Raw genomic sequence first — 13,537 nt, forward strand, 5'->3', positions numbered from 1 at the left:
TCACAGAGATCTTTTGCCAGAGTGTCTTGGCTTTCCATGCCTGAAATACTCTCATGGGCTTTTCAGCCAGATCTGAATGCCTTTAGGGCTGATTCTGAGGCCAGAGTGCTGTTTGGGACATCTGCCATTCTATGAGTCTGCTGAGTATCTCACTTCCCATGTTGGATCACTCTCCCCTTTATTTATTCTATCGGTTAGTGTTAGCAGGTACTAGACTTGTTTATGTGCTCCCTTTGACTCTTAGTCCTTTCATTATGATCAACTGTGAACTGAAATTGATCACTGGGAATAGTGAGGTGGCATTGGTACATGCCACCTTGATGGGATTAAATTGGAGTCCCCTGGTATGTTTCTAACTCTACCATTTGGGGCAAGTCAGCTTGAGCATGTCCCAAATTATATATCTCTTCCCTCTCTTATTCCTACTCTTATGTTAAACAGGGATCACATTTCAGTTAAATTTCAACACTTAAGAATAACTGTGTATTAATTACAGAATGAAACCAGTCATATTAAGTAGAACAGACAAAAAAACTACTAAGAGGGATAATGTATTAAGTTGTTACACTATGGGAAACGGTGACTTGATCAGCATAGCCCTGACTGTTAATGAACAACTTAATACATATTTTGTTTTCTTTCTTTTTTTTTTTTTTTTAATTTTTGACAGGCAGAGTGGACAGTCAGAGAGAGAGACAGAGAGAGAAAATTCTTCCTTTGCCGTTGGTTCACCCTCCAATGGCCGCCGCTGCAGCCGCCGCACCGCGCTGATCCGATGGCAGGAGCCAGGATCTAGGTGGTTTTCCTGGTCTCCCATGGGGTGCAGGGCCCAAGCACCTGGGCCATCCTCCACTGCACTCCCTGGCCATAGCAGAGAGCTGGCCTGGAAGACGGGCAACCGGGACAGAATCCGGCACCCCGACCGGGACTAGAACCCGGTGTGCCGGCGCCGCAAGGTGGAGGATTAGCCTATTGAGCCACGGCGCCGGCTCATATTTTTTTTTCTTAACACCCACTAACTTACCCTCCAAAAGGTTTCCTAAAATAATATTGCAATCACGGACCACAACAGAGAGCTGCACCGAAAGTGGAGCAGCCGGGACTCGAACCTGCGCCCATATGGATGCAGGCGCTGCGGGCGGTGGCTTTACCCGCTCCCCCACAGCGCCGGCCCCTCCTGGGAGCCTTTCCCCGTGGGATCCAGCTGTCTGCTGCCATGCCTGGGAAAGCAGAGGGAGACGGCCCAAGGACTCAGGCCCCTGAACCCAGAGTGGAGCACCGGATACAGTCCCGGGCTTCTGCTTCGGCCTGGCCCGGTCCCGGCCTTAGTAGCCACCTGGGGGTTGAACCCCCAGAGGGACGATCTGTGAGAGAGAGCAAGAGGCAAGAGGGCTCGCGATGCCCGGTGCTCTGCTTCTCTCCCCAAGCGGCTCCAACGGCCAGCGCCGGGCCAGGCAGAAGCCAGGAGGCTTGACCTCCATTCAGGGCGCCCAGGAGGCCGGGAGGCGTGGTCCCTGGGTCACAGGCTGGAGAGGCCGCCCCGCCTGCAGCCCTGGGGCTTCGGAGGCTGGACGCGGCAGGCAGCGCGGAGGTGCGTCCCGCGGCGCCACGGCGGCCGCCCATGGGGAGTGCGCCTGCGCCCGGCGCTGTGACCCGGAAGTGGCCCCTTGTGCCCCGGAAGTGGCCCCTTGTGGCCCGCGGCGCTCAGGTAGGAGTCCTCGCGGGTCCCGTCCGCTGCTGCCGGAGAGCCCGCGCGAGCCGAGCCGTCGGGAGCCGTCCTGGACGCTGCCGGCGGAGCCTGCGGGAGACCCAGCGCCCCCGGGGTCAGGCCGGGCTCAGAGAGGCTGCGGCCCGAGGCTGCCGCGCCGTTTCCCGGGCGCGGTTCTCTTCTTCGGCCCTTCGTGGAAGCAGCGGCCTTCGCGGGCCCCTGTGCCGCCAGCAGACCGGGCCCCCTTGGCGGTGAGTGATGCGGGGGCTGTTGGGGTTTCCCGCTGCGAGTCTTCGCTGCCGGCGTGCCTGTTGCTCTCGGGTCCCGAAGGCGCGGGTGGAGTCGTGGTCTTGCTGTGCGGACGGTCGGTCTGCAACTTTCCCCAGTGTGCGAGCAGCTGTGCCAGAGCAGAGGGGCTCCGTCTCCTCCTGGAGCGGCCCCGCGTTCCCGTCTGTTTGCGTTTTGATGGCCCAGCCGCCCTGCTCGAGACCCCCGAGACTGCTGACGGGGAGGAATAAGAGCGAAAACGCTCGTCTGTTTCCTGGTCTAGGAGGACAGTTTCCGGTTAACTGGCATTTGGTGTGATGTTAGCGCTCTGTGGGTTTTCAGTGAGAGGCCATTGTCAAGCCGAGGTTTACCTTCTGTTCCTGATTTGATGATTCCTTTTTTTTTTTTTTTTAATATCGCCAAAGCGGTGGGAGTTTTTGTGAAATAGGTTTTCTGTGTCTATAGGGATACTTTGTGGGCTTTCCCCATGTTTATTCTGTTCTGTGATATATTGATTGTGTATGGTAGCCATCCTTGCATTCCTGGAGTTGCACCCAGCGTGCTAAGCTTTGGTTGTGCTTCAGGAGCGCGTTTGGTAATATTTTGTTAAGGAATGTGACAGCGCAGTCATGACAGATACGTATGTGCCGTTTTCTTTATGATGCATTTGTTTTGGATGTTGGGAAAATGTTGGTCCGAAGGGATGAGATGGAAGATTTTTCCCCTTTGTCTCCTTTTTGGAAGGGTTTGCAAATCACGGGTTTTAACTATCCTTCACACAGGAGTTCTGTGTTAATAGGCTAGGTGATGCATATAGTATCAAGTTCGATATAAACTCTAGTAGTTGGCCGTGATATAGTATTTTATTTATAGCTATGTCTCCCCCCCCTTTTTTTTTTTTTATGAAGTTCTTATTTGTTTATTTGAAATTCGGAGTTACATGCAGAGAGAGAGAAAGAGAAAGTAAGTCTTCCATCTGCTGGTCCTCTCCAAATTAGCGCAATGATGGGAGCTGAGCAGATCCGGAGCCAGTATTCAGGAGCCAGGGGCCCGGTGGCAGGTTCTCAGAATGGAGCACCAGATAAAGTCCCTGGCTTCTGTTTCAGCCTGGCCCAGCCCTGGCCTTTGTAGCCACCTGGGAGGAGGGCGAACCACCAGATGGACAATCACTGAGAGAGAGCAAGAGTGCTTGCGATGCCCCATGCACTGCTTCTCTCCCCAGGTGGCTTCAAAGGCCAGCGCCGGGCCAGGCAGAAGCCAGGAGGCAAGAACTCCATTCAGGACTCCCAGGAGGGAAGGAGGCAGGATCCAAGTACCTGGGCCATCAGCGGCTGCCTTCCTGGTTCCCAACCTGGAGTAGCGGGACTGGAATCGGCTCTTGGGCGCCCCACACTGGACGTAGCAGCATGCAGATGTGTCCCATGGCGCCATGGCAGCTGCCTGTGGGGAGTGAATTTGCGCCCTGCGCTGTGACCAGGAATTGTACCCGTAGGTACATCTCCTGCTCAGCCATCCTCAGATGGAAGTCTGCTCCTCATCTGTTCCTGCCCAAAAGCCTGTTCAAGTCTTGAGGAGCCGTCCTCGATGCTGCTGGCGGAGCCTGAGTGAGACCCAGTGCCTCCGGGGTCAGGCCTGAATCAGAGACACTGCAGCCCGGGACAGCCGCATCAGTTACCTTGCCCTTCTGGAAATGTGTAGGCGCGGTCCTCTTCTTGGGCAGTCTGGAAGTCTACCCCTCGGGCCTCGGCTCCTGTTCCAGAGGAGCAGAAACGCTCTTTGGTGAGTTGGGCGCGATGGCCTTGCTGTCGTCACGGGGTAGGTGGGGCCTGGGGTGCAGATAGCAGGCAAGGGGTGTGCATGTGAGGGGTGGAGGGGAGAGGAGGAGGAGAGAGGCGGCCAAGGGAGATTCGGGAGGAGAGAGGAAGGGGGGAGAAGGAAAAGGTGGCGTGAAGGTGGGGTGGCGTGGAAGGAAGGGGAAGGAAGGCGTGTGGGGCAGCGTCGAGGGAGGGCGAGTGTGACAGGAGTGCTGGTGGGCGGGTGGAGGCGGGGGTTGGGAGAGGAAGAACTTTTCCCACGGCCCGGGTTCCATTTTGGAGGTTTCCTGGCCCTGGCTGGAATCAGTCTTGGCCACGTCCGTGAGAAGCGGCCTTGACTCCCGGCCTCTCTTCTCTGGGTGGTTCTGAACCGTAATGTGTGTGCGGGAACACTGGCCTGGGGCACTCGAATCAACTCGAGGTGATCTTACTGCTGTGGCTTGAACCGACGTCTCTATGAGACTACCTGCCAAAGCAGTGTCTCCATCCTCAGCCTCTACCATGGGATCTACCTCTCCGTTTGCATTGCCTCTTAGACACACACTTGAGTGTCCTGCAGGTACCGCAGACTTCCTGTTCCATTCAAACCTGCTCCACACATTGCACTGATCTCTGTATTGGCGGCTCCATCTGACTTGCCTTCCAAGTTGGGAAGCTTGGCAGCACCCTCTTTACCAGCATCTGTCTCCTAGTAGTCACCGAATCTATGTCAGTGGTGGCTCAGGTCCTACACAAGCCCTCAGGCCGAGGCTGCCTGCTGCCAAGTCTCATTGCTCTCCGGATTCTTTCTTCCAGGCTTTTCTGCTTCAGGCCTGCATACCACCTGCATTTCCCTAGAAAGCACAGGGGACTGTCTGATCTTTTCTCATCTCCTCTTGCATACTTTCAAAAGCCCTAATCCCTTAGGGGGGCATTCCAAGGCCTTGTTCTCAGGTCTGTTCACAGCTTCCTTTTCCAAGCTGCACAGCCCCTGCTTCTGTCATGCCAGACTTGCCACTGCTCTGCAGATAGGCAGCCACTACTTGATGTTCCTCAGTGTTTTCAGCTTGAGAAAGTCGTAGCCATGTTTCAAAATATCCAACTCAAGGGTCTTCCTTCTCTGTGATACTTTTCTCTCATCCTCCCAGGCAGGGATACGTTTCCAGAACTTGCATAACACACTGCTTATCTTCGTAAAGCGCTTAACCCATTTTATCAGCATGTATTTGCTAAATACCTGTATCTCATAGAAGACTGTGAGCTTGTCCAGGGCAGGCCTTTTCTCTCTGCTTTCATTCCTGTAGTCCCTGGTACACAGTTGGTATTCAGCCTATGCAGAACTAACAATACACTCACTGGTGGGTCTTGGGACAGGAACTGATGGTTTATGAAGGGTCTGGTCTCAAGAACAAGGGCACGAGGGCCAAGGAAGGAGACAGCAACAGAATCAGCATTCTTGAAGCACTTTCACTTGTCAGGGTTCTTAGTGTATCATCGTCTCATTTCTAAATAGCAGCACAAGGAGGGAAAGCAAGAGTTTTATTTAATTATACCACATTGTACTGTTTAATCCTCTTCAAAGCTCTGTGAGGAAGGCACTGCTGATCCCCTTTGAAATAGGAGGCTAAAGGAGGTGGGCACCTGTCCTAGGCCATATATCAAAAACAGTAAAGCCCCAGTTTAAAACCTGCTCTGCTGTGTCCCTCCTGGGGTTGGAACCCCAGGTTCCAGTAGTTCTAGAGGTGGCGTATCAGAGAGGTGTAGCTCATAAAAACCAGTGGTACTTTTCTTTTGGGCTTGTCTTTGTATGGAGCAGAACCACAGGCACTTGTCCTATGTTACTAAGGACCCTTCTTAATAACTCTGTGGCCTCATGCTGTGATTTGTTAATATAGGTCCTGTGTCCTGGTTCCCACCAGTGGTCATCTTTCTTTGAGCTATCGGAGGAGTCTGAGGTGGACATCTTGCCACCCGGGGACTGGAACTGACTTTTGAGAGGGACCCTTAGGTATGAAAGGAGATTTGCTGGTAGGGTTAAGACCAGAGGGTTTGAGGGGTCCACAAGGTCCCTGGCGATTAGTCTTTGTTTCTTATTTCTTTACTTTTGAGAGGGACCCTTAGGTATGAAAGGAGATTTGCTGGTAGGGTTAAGACCAGAGGGTTTGAGGGGTCCACAAGGTCCCTGGCGATTAGTCTTTGTTTCTTATTTCTTTATTTCAAAGGAAGAGAGAAATATTTCATCCCTTAGTTTCCTTCCCTAGTGCCCACAACAGCTGGAACTGTATCTGAAGCCAGGGCCTGGGAACTCAATCCAAGTCTCCTATGTGAGTGGCAGGGATGGAAGTACTTGAGCCTTCACCTGCTGCCTCCCAGGGTGGATTAGCAGGAAGCTGGAATCAGGACTTCAGCCAGGACTTGATCCTGGGCACTCTAACATGGGCTGTGGGGATTCCAGCAGTGGCTTAGCCACTATACCAGAAGCCATTCCTTGATTAGTCTTCCGTTCCCTCCTTCACAGGGTGGCTGGCTGCTTGGGAGGGGTTTGCATCACCACTGCTAACAGGGCCTGCTGCATAATTTTGTGAGCGCCTTGTTCCTAAGGCAGGGATAAAGTGCCACTAAAGGTACTAAGTCATAAAGCTCTTTCCTTTCTCCCGCATACCTCCTTGGCTCAGCCTCATGTTCTTTGGACTCGCTTACAAACCGAGGATTTTGAGTCACCACCAGCAGAGGTTTACACCCAGTGAAGGCCCTTCTGAGTACCAGCGCTGTGTGATGGCTCCTTTGTGACCATGTAGGCTGCGCCCGTGAGGTTGGCCTTGGCTGCTGAGTATAACCCATTGGCTGTGACTGTATAAGATTACATTGTATTCCAACATAAGCGGTTGCTATTTTGTATGATAATTCTGATATTTCACCATTAAAGCAATGCTGCAGGGAGCAACGTGGATTATCCATACCAGAGCATTCCTGGAACTGTTTTGATGACTTGTGTTAGTTCAGAATCACTAGGTCTTTGCTAGCATTCTGCAGTAGGCAATGGCATTGCAGGCCAGCTCTCTCCCTAGCACAAGGCTGACCGCGTTGAAATTTACACAGGTGTTGAACAGATCTCCGCACCTGCAGTGTGGAAAAGACTAGAGCAGTGCCCTCTTGTGCCTGACTGCCCTTCTTTCTGCCTCTTTGCTTTGTACATTATTAAATGTGCTCTCAAACCACTAGGACTCACAGCTGAAAATAAAGTAGGTTGGTGGACAGTCACAGACAGCACTGTCCACTCACCAGGCCCGGGTTGTTTCTCCTTAAGCACTGTACCAGATGCCCTACTCCACCCATTAATAACTCTTGTCCTTTCCGAGTTGTTAGCTGTGTCATAAAATTTCTAGATTTCTGAGGGGTTTTGTAAATCTTAAAGTAGAAGATAAGAACTTTTGCTGCCAGTGTTTTGGCTTAGCTGGTAAAGCCGCCCCCCATGATACCAACATCCCATATGGACGCTGATTCAGATTCCCAGATCCACTTCCAATCCAGCTCTCTGCTAATGCACTTGGGAGGGCAGCACAAGATAGCCCCAGTGCTTGGGCTCCTGCACCCACGTGGGAAAGCCAGAAGAGGCTCCTGGCCATTGTGGCCATCTGGGGAGTGAACTAGTGTATGGAAGACCTCTCTCTTTCTCTTTTCTCTTTCTCTTTCTCTTTCTCTCCCTCTCTTTCTGTAACTGTGCCTTTAAAATAAATAAAATGTTTTTTTTTTTTTAAAAAGAACCTTTAACCATTCAAAGAAAGCCTCAAGTAGAAAGAAGAAGAATCTTGCAGACCCACAGTACTCACTGACCTAAAATCTTGCCTGAAATTCTTGTTGAAGTTTGCTGATATTTATAATTTCTGATGATTATAATTTCTGATGATCATCAGAAATGACACATACTGACTTGTGTGAAGTGAGCTAGTAGATATTCTTGGCCTGTGTAAAAGTCACGTCTGCTAGTTTTACAAGATGTAACTGCTACGCTCCTGAGCTACTCGAGAGCTGTTGGGTAGAGATGTTATTACTGGCAGAGTCGTCACACTGCACAGCCCCCATGGGCATCGTTACGCCCTGTGACTGGCATTTCCAGGGCTAGTGCTGTGCACACTGGGGAGGCCTTACCCACAGGTGGTGTGGTGTCTGCACAATGTCTGCATGATGGTTCTCCCTCATTTGGATGGCTGGTAGGGTTCTGTTAGTACACAGCCCCTCAACTTGTGACTTTTCAAAATTGCTCAAGCACGCGTTTTTGAGTCACCTCGGAGGGGAACAGTTGGGGCCCTGGGGGATTGATTGCCCACTGTTCTAGAGACTAGAACAGACCTACCCTTGCCTCCTGGAACTTTCTCTGAGTTAGAAACCTCTTAGAGTTATTATAAATCCTTGAAATATTTTATTTCATGGTGTATCTTTAAGCAGAGGTATCTTAAATTAGTGCAGCAATCGTAGACTTATTTTTATTATATTTTTATTAAGTAGGAGGGAGGAAAGCATTGTTGGTCAGCGCACATGGTGCTTAACGTGGAATCTGGAGGTGGAGATGGTGTTTTCTTACTTCAGAGTTTGTGATTTCCAACTCTTGCCAAGGGTAAACACTAGAATTAGGTCTAGGCTGTGGTTCTAGCTGGTATGCCTCTGTTTCAAATTTCATCTCGCTTCTGCTTGGCATCAAGATTTCCAGCTTTCCAAGGCTGGCCGCAAATTCAAATCAAGTGTCTAAACCAGTAGTTAGAGGAAAAGATCCCGCAGTAGTAATGGTACTGCTAAATGACCTAAATACCCATCCTACATTTTTTTTTCCTGTCAAGAAAAAAAAAATGGACACCTGCCAAGGCTGTGTATGAGATTCTAAGCATGATTTTCATCACACTCTGCCCTGAGCAGTAGGGAGAGGAGAGCCTGCCTTCAAAAATCTGTCTTGAGGTGTTCTGAATTTCAGGACCGCCTTAAGTTGGCTGGTGGATGCCCTCAATCTATGTTTCTTTGTAAAAATTTTCTGGTGTTATGGATGGAAGAAAATCATCACTGCTCCCATAAATTGTTTTTAGAAATTTATTTATTTGAAAGTCAGAGTTACAGAGAGAAGGAGAGGCAGAGAGAGAGAGAGAGAGAGAGAGCGAGTTTCCATCTGCTGGTTCCCTCCCCAATTGGCAGCAACGGCCAGAGCTAAGCCAATCTGAAGTCAGGAGCCAGGAGCTTCTTCCTGGTCTCCACGCAGATGCAGGGGCCCAAGGACCTGGGCCATCTTCCACTGCTTTCCCAGGCCACAGCAGAGAGCTGGATCAGAAGTGGAGCAGCCGGGGCTCGAACCAGCGCCCATATGGGATGCTGGCATTGCAGGTGGCAGCTTTACCTGCTACGCCACAGTGCCGGCCCCTGCTCCCATACTTTCAAGCGCTGCAGCCAAAGCATTTTTTTCAGTGCCTTACCCTCCACCTGTGCTTCATTAGAATTAAGCACAGAGTAAAGCATTAGTGACTGTGATCCTGCTGTGTGCCAAGGTTATGGGCGCCTGTCTTAGCCCCAGCAACGGGATCACCATGCACCTTCCACCAGGGAGGGATCCAGCTGCACGATTCAATCCTGAAGACAGACTCTCAGTGACCACTCCTGATCTCAATGCTCTTGGTCAAGGTTCCCAAGAAAGCAGAGACTGAGATTTAAAAAAAAAAAAAAAGTGCTAATAATTTATTAAGACGTGCAGTTTCAGGAAATCCAAGGTCAAGAAGAATGAGGTGGAGCAAGAGGAAGAGCCAACACAGAGGTGCACCACAGAGGTGTCCACGGCTTAGTATCTACATGGCTAATAATTCATTCCCTTGGGGTCATCTTGCAAGAGGCCATTTAAAGTGGGGTGGGCATTTGACCCAGCAATGAAGACTCCAATTAGGATGACCACATCCCGCAGTAGAGTGCCTGGACTTAAGAATGACCTTCAATTCCTGAGAGCAGGAGTGCTTCGGTATACAATGACGTGATGAGCTCTTCCAGCCAGAAGACACTGTCTCACTGTTGGCACCTCTGCTGGGGCCGCTCCTGCAGTATTTCCTGGTGAAAGGACACATAAAGCGAGGGTACATACGCTGATTCGAGTAAGAGAGTGTGCGTTTCAGAACCTCAGCTGAGGACGCCCCGAAAATCATTGAGCGTGCAGAAACCAACAACTCCCTCATGTTAGTTGGATGCTAATTCAGTGTAAGCTGGCTGACTATGCGCTCAACTGTGAGAGAGAATATGACTTAGTAACGCTTCAAATGCTGCAAATTTGTCTTTGGAGACTCTTCCAAAAGGAAGGTGCGAACATAACTTTCTACCATTTTCTAGATTTCTTGCTTCACATCCTTCTGCAGACACTATTTTTTTTCTCTGTAAATGTGACTTTCATGCATGAGAGGACTTTAAAAAGTTTGTGGGAAATGTTTATTATGAAAAAACCATGCATGGATTTCATTGTTTTTACAAAAAAAAAAAAAAAAAAAGTCCTTTTAGTTCAATTTTTCACAGGCTTTTTGAAGCAGCTTCAGGTATTTTCAGAAGTGTTTTGTGCCATGCAGTGGTGCCACACCATCTTCTTCTTCTTTTTTTAAGATTTATTTGTTTATTTGAAAGTCAGAGTTACACACAGAGAGAAGGAGAGGCAGAGAGAGAGAGAGAGAGCGGTCTTCCATCTACTGGTTCACTCCCCAGTTGGCCACAATGGCCAGAGCTGTGCCGATCCAGAGCCAGGAGCTTTTTCTGGGTCTCCCACGTGGGTGCAGGGGCCCAAGCACTTGGGCCATCTTCCACTGCTTTCCCAGGCCATAGCAGAGAGCTGGATCAGAAGTGGAGCAGCCGGGGCTTGAACCAGCGCCCATATGGGATGCTGGCACTGCAGGCGGCAGCTTAACTCGCTATGCCACAGTGCCTTCCCCACACCATTTTCTTTTGAATGACTTGCAGCAAACATATTTGGGGGAAGGATTGTGAAAAATATCCTCTTGGGTAAATACGAACTGGGAAGATTTAGAGAGAGAAGTAATAAAGCAGATGTTACTGTTGAATGAGTGAACTATCGTGATATCTTATTTTTAAAAAATGGGTAATGCTTAATAGGTTTGCTTTTATAGATCATGGCTACTGCACCTGCTGTGGCAGGTGAAAAGTCAAGCTCCAGTGACAGTGACAGTGACACTGAAAATGATAGCTCTGAAGCCAGTGAGACCACGGAGAGCGTGTCCTCTTTTGATCAATTTGAAGAAGAAGATGACCTGAGCGCAGAAGGCATCGTAGAAGAGCCAACTTCCAGGCAACTGCAGTTTGAAATCAATGAAGAGACACCTCCAGGAGCTGAAGCTACAGTTGAGAACAGCTGTCAGTTGGGAGAATCAGGTGAGGGATTACCCATGCATGTGAGTTTCTTTCATGCTTCTCCTCTTTGGGAAAAGATTTATTATTTATTTATTTCCAAGGTAGAATGACACAACAGAGAAGAAGAGATACAGAGGGTGGAAGATGGGGAAAAGGAGAGGGGAGAGAGAGAGATTGATCAATCTTTCTTTCGCTAGTTCACTCCCCAAATGGCCTCAATAGGCAAGACTAAGCCAGGAGTCAGGAACTCCCTCTGGGTCTCCCACATGGGTGCAGGGGGCCTAAGCACTTGGACCACCCTCTGCTGCTTTCCCAGGAGCATTGTCAGGGAGCTGGATGGGAAGTGGAGCAGCCGGGACTCGAACTGATGCCTAGATGGCATGCTAGTGCTGCAGGCTGGGACTTTAGCCCACTGCGACACAGCGCCGCACCGTGGCAGAACTTTTGAAGGTAGATGTAGATATTTAGAAATTTATATAACTGTTTATTTAACATCTCTCTCTCTGTGTGTGTGTCTCTCCATATAAAATATTCACATGAATTAACTTTGGAAGTGGCACATTGCTCAAGTTTTGTTTACATTTGTATTTTGCAGATTTCTTAAAGATTTATGTATATCATAAAATTCATTTGTGACTGAGAATTTATGAAAAAGCTAATTTCAAAATTGTACGATTTGGCTGCCCTGGCCCACAATCATTCTGTTTAATGAGTGGGGTAGGCAGGCTGTCATTATGGAGACAGCGATGTGTCTTTCACATTCTTAGGAACGTTCCATTGATGTGTTTGCAGCTTTGCATAAAATACAAATATAGTCAAAGTTATCAGCAGAAGTTGTCTTTTAAAACTGAATATGAGAGGGTGGTGTTGTGTCACAGCAGGTTAAGCTGCTGCCTGCAATGCCAGCATCCCCTGTGAGCACCAGTTCGAGTCCTGGCTGCTCCACTTCCAATCCAGCTCCCTGCAAACGTGCCCGGGAAAGCAATGGAAGATGGCCCAGATGTTTGGGCCCCTGCTATCATGTGGGAGACCTAAGCAGAGTTCTGGGCTCCTGGGTCGATCTCTCCCTCCCTTTCTGTTGCTCTGCCTTACAAATAAATCTTTAAAAAAATGAATATTAAACCTCTGTTATTTATTTTGAAAGGATTAACTGAATGTGGGGAAATTCTAAAGAAACTCTCCAGGTACCTTTGGGCCCACCTGTCAAAATCCGAGTAAGTATAACACAAATAGTTCAAAGTCACACATCACGACATGTTATTTCCCTCTGCATGGCATATTTTTTTTTAAATTTTCTTCCTGCTAAGTTGTTTTGTATAACCTTCCAATGGGGTAAAAAGTTAATGTTATTAAAAATAGAGAAATCTTTCCTTGGGAAATGTTATGGTCTAAGTCATTCGGTAGCCAGGAGTAAGTTATTGAAGAATTTGAAGAGGGGTATAAGCGGAGAAAAGACTCAATTTTCTTTTAATACTGCACAATAATAAAGTAGCTGTTTAACTAACATTGTATACCATTTAAAACATTGCGTGAGTTTCATGAAACTGACTTTGGCACAAGTTGACCAACGGTGAAACATTCTATAATATCAGCAACGATGACTGCACCACGCCAGTGTGTTGTGTTGTTTTCCTGACAACCATTTGTGTGTGCTTGCTAATGTGCTAGGGACTTTGCACACCACAGTGAAGAGAGTAAAAATGTTCCTGCCACTGGTGGTTTATTGAGTCTAATCTTGGCATTTGGTGCCTCATTCCAATTTTCTCAATTAATTTACAATAGAATAAGTTTAGAATCAAAATGGAATTTATAATACTACAATACCAATTGTATTCAACTACAAAGTAAAATAAAAACTCAAAACATTCTTTATAACAAGCATATTTTAAGTATAGATTATGGCCTAAGCATATTTTGGTTCTAACCACTCATGTTTATCTCATTAATCCTCACAGCAATTGTTTGAAGGATTAGCTGTTCTGAATTCTTTTTTTTTTTTTTTTGCAAGTCAAGAAACTGTAGCACAGGATAGACAAGCAATTTGTCTAAAGTCACGTAGGAGCAGGCTTAGAATCCAGAGCATTTGGTCTTAGCCAAAACATTATGTGTTGAAATTTGCGGAAAGTGAATTCTGAAAGAATACATAGAGTTAACATTTTCCTACTGTGTTTGAGTTTTTAGTTTGAGAGGAGCAGGATGGAAAAGAGAGGGAGAGAGGGAGAGAAGGAGAGAGGGAGGGGGAAGGGGAGAGAGAGAGAGTTAGTTTCCACCTGCTGGTTCAGTCTTCAAATGCCTGGGACTGCCGGGCTGGGCTTGGTCAATGCTGGGAGCTGGGAACTTAGTGTGGGTCTCCCGTGTGGGTGGCAGGGAGCCAGCTACTTGAGCCATCACCACT

The 13,537-nt window shown here is 48.6% G+C and overlaps 1 long non-coding RNA gene across 2 annotated transcripts in view; it reads left to right on the forward strand.

Annotated features, from left to right (window-relative positions):
* Positions 1–1,681: 1,681 nt before the first annotated feature.
* Positions 1,682–13,537, forward strand: part of LOC103346715 (putative ATP-dependent RNA helicase DDX60) — a 93,507-nt gene continuing 81,651 nt past the window's right edge. Inside the window, exons 1-4 of one of the 2 annotated variants that reach the window (XR_016211675.1) lie at positions 1,682–1,959; positions 3,468–3,754; positions 10,888–11,163; positions 12,287–12,356. This is a non-coding gene — a long non-coding RNA (putative ATP-dependent RNA helicase DDX60). Of the gene's footprint in view, positions 1,960–3,467; positions 3,755–8,564; positions 10,090–10,887; positions 11,164–12,286; positions 12,357–13,537 lie in introns of those variants that run through there. The other variant, XR_016211676.1, reaches the window with a different exon arrangement.

The sequence above is a fragment of the Oryctolagus cuniculus genome, chromosome 8, assembly GCF_051225735.1.
Source record: "Oryctolagus cuniculus isolate XC-2025 breed Fujian yellow rabbit chromosome 8, ASM5122573v1, whole genome shotgun sequence".
In the NCBI taxonomy this organism is placed as follows: Eukaryota; Metazoa; Chordata; class Mammalia; order Lagomorpha; family Leporidae; genus Oryctolagus; species Oryctolagus cuniculus.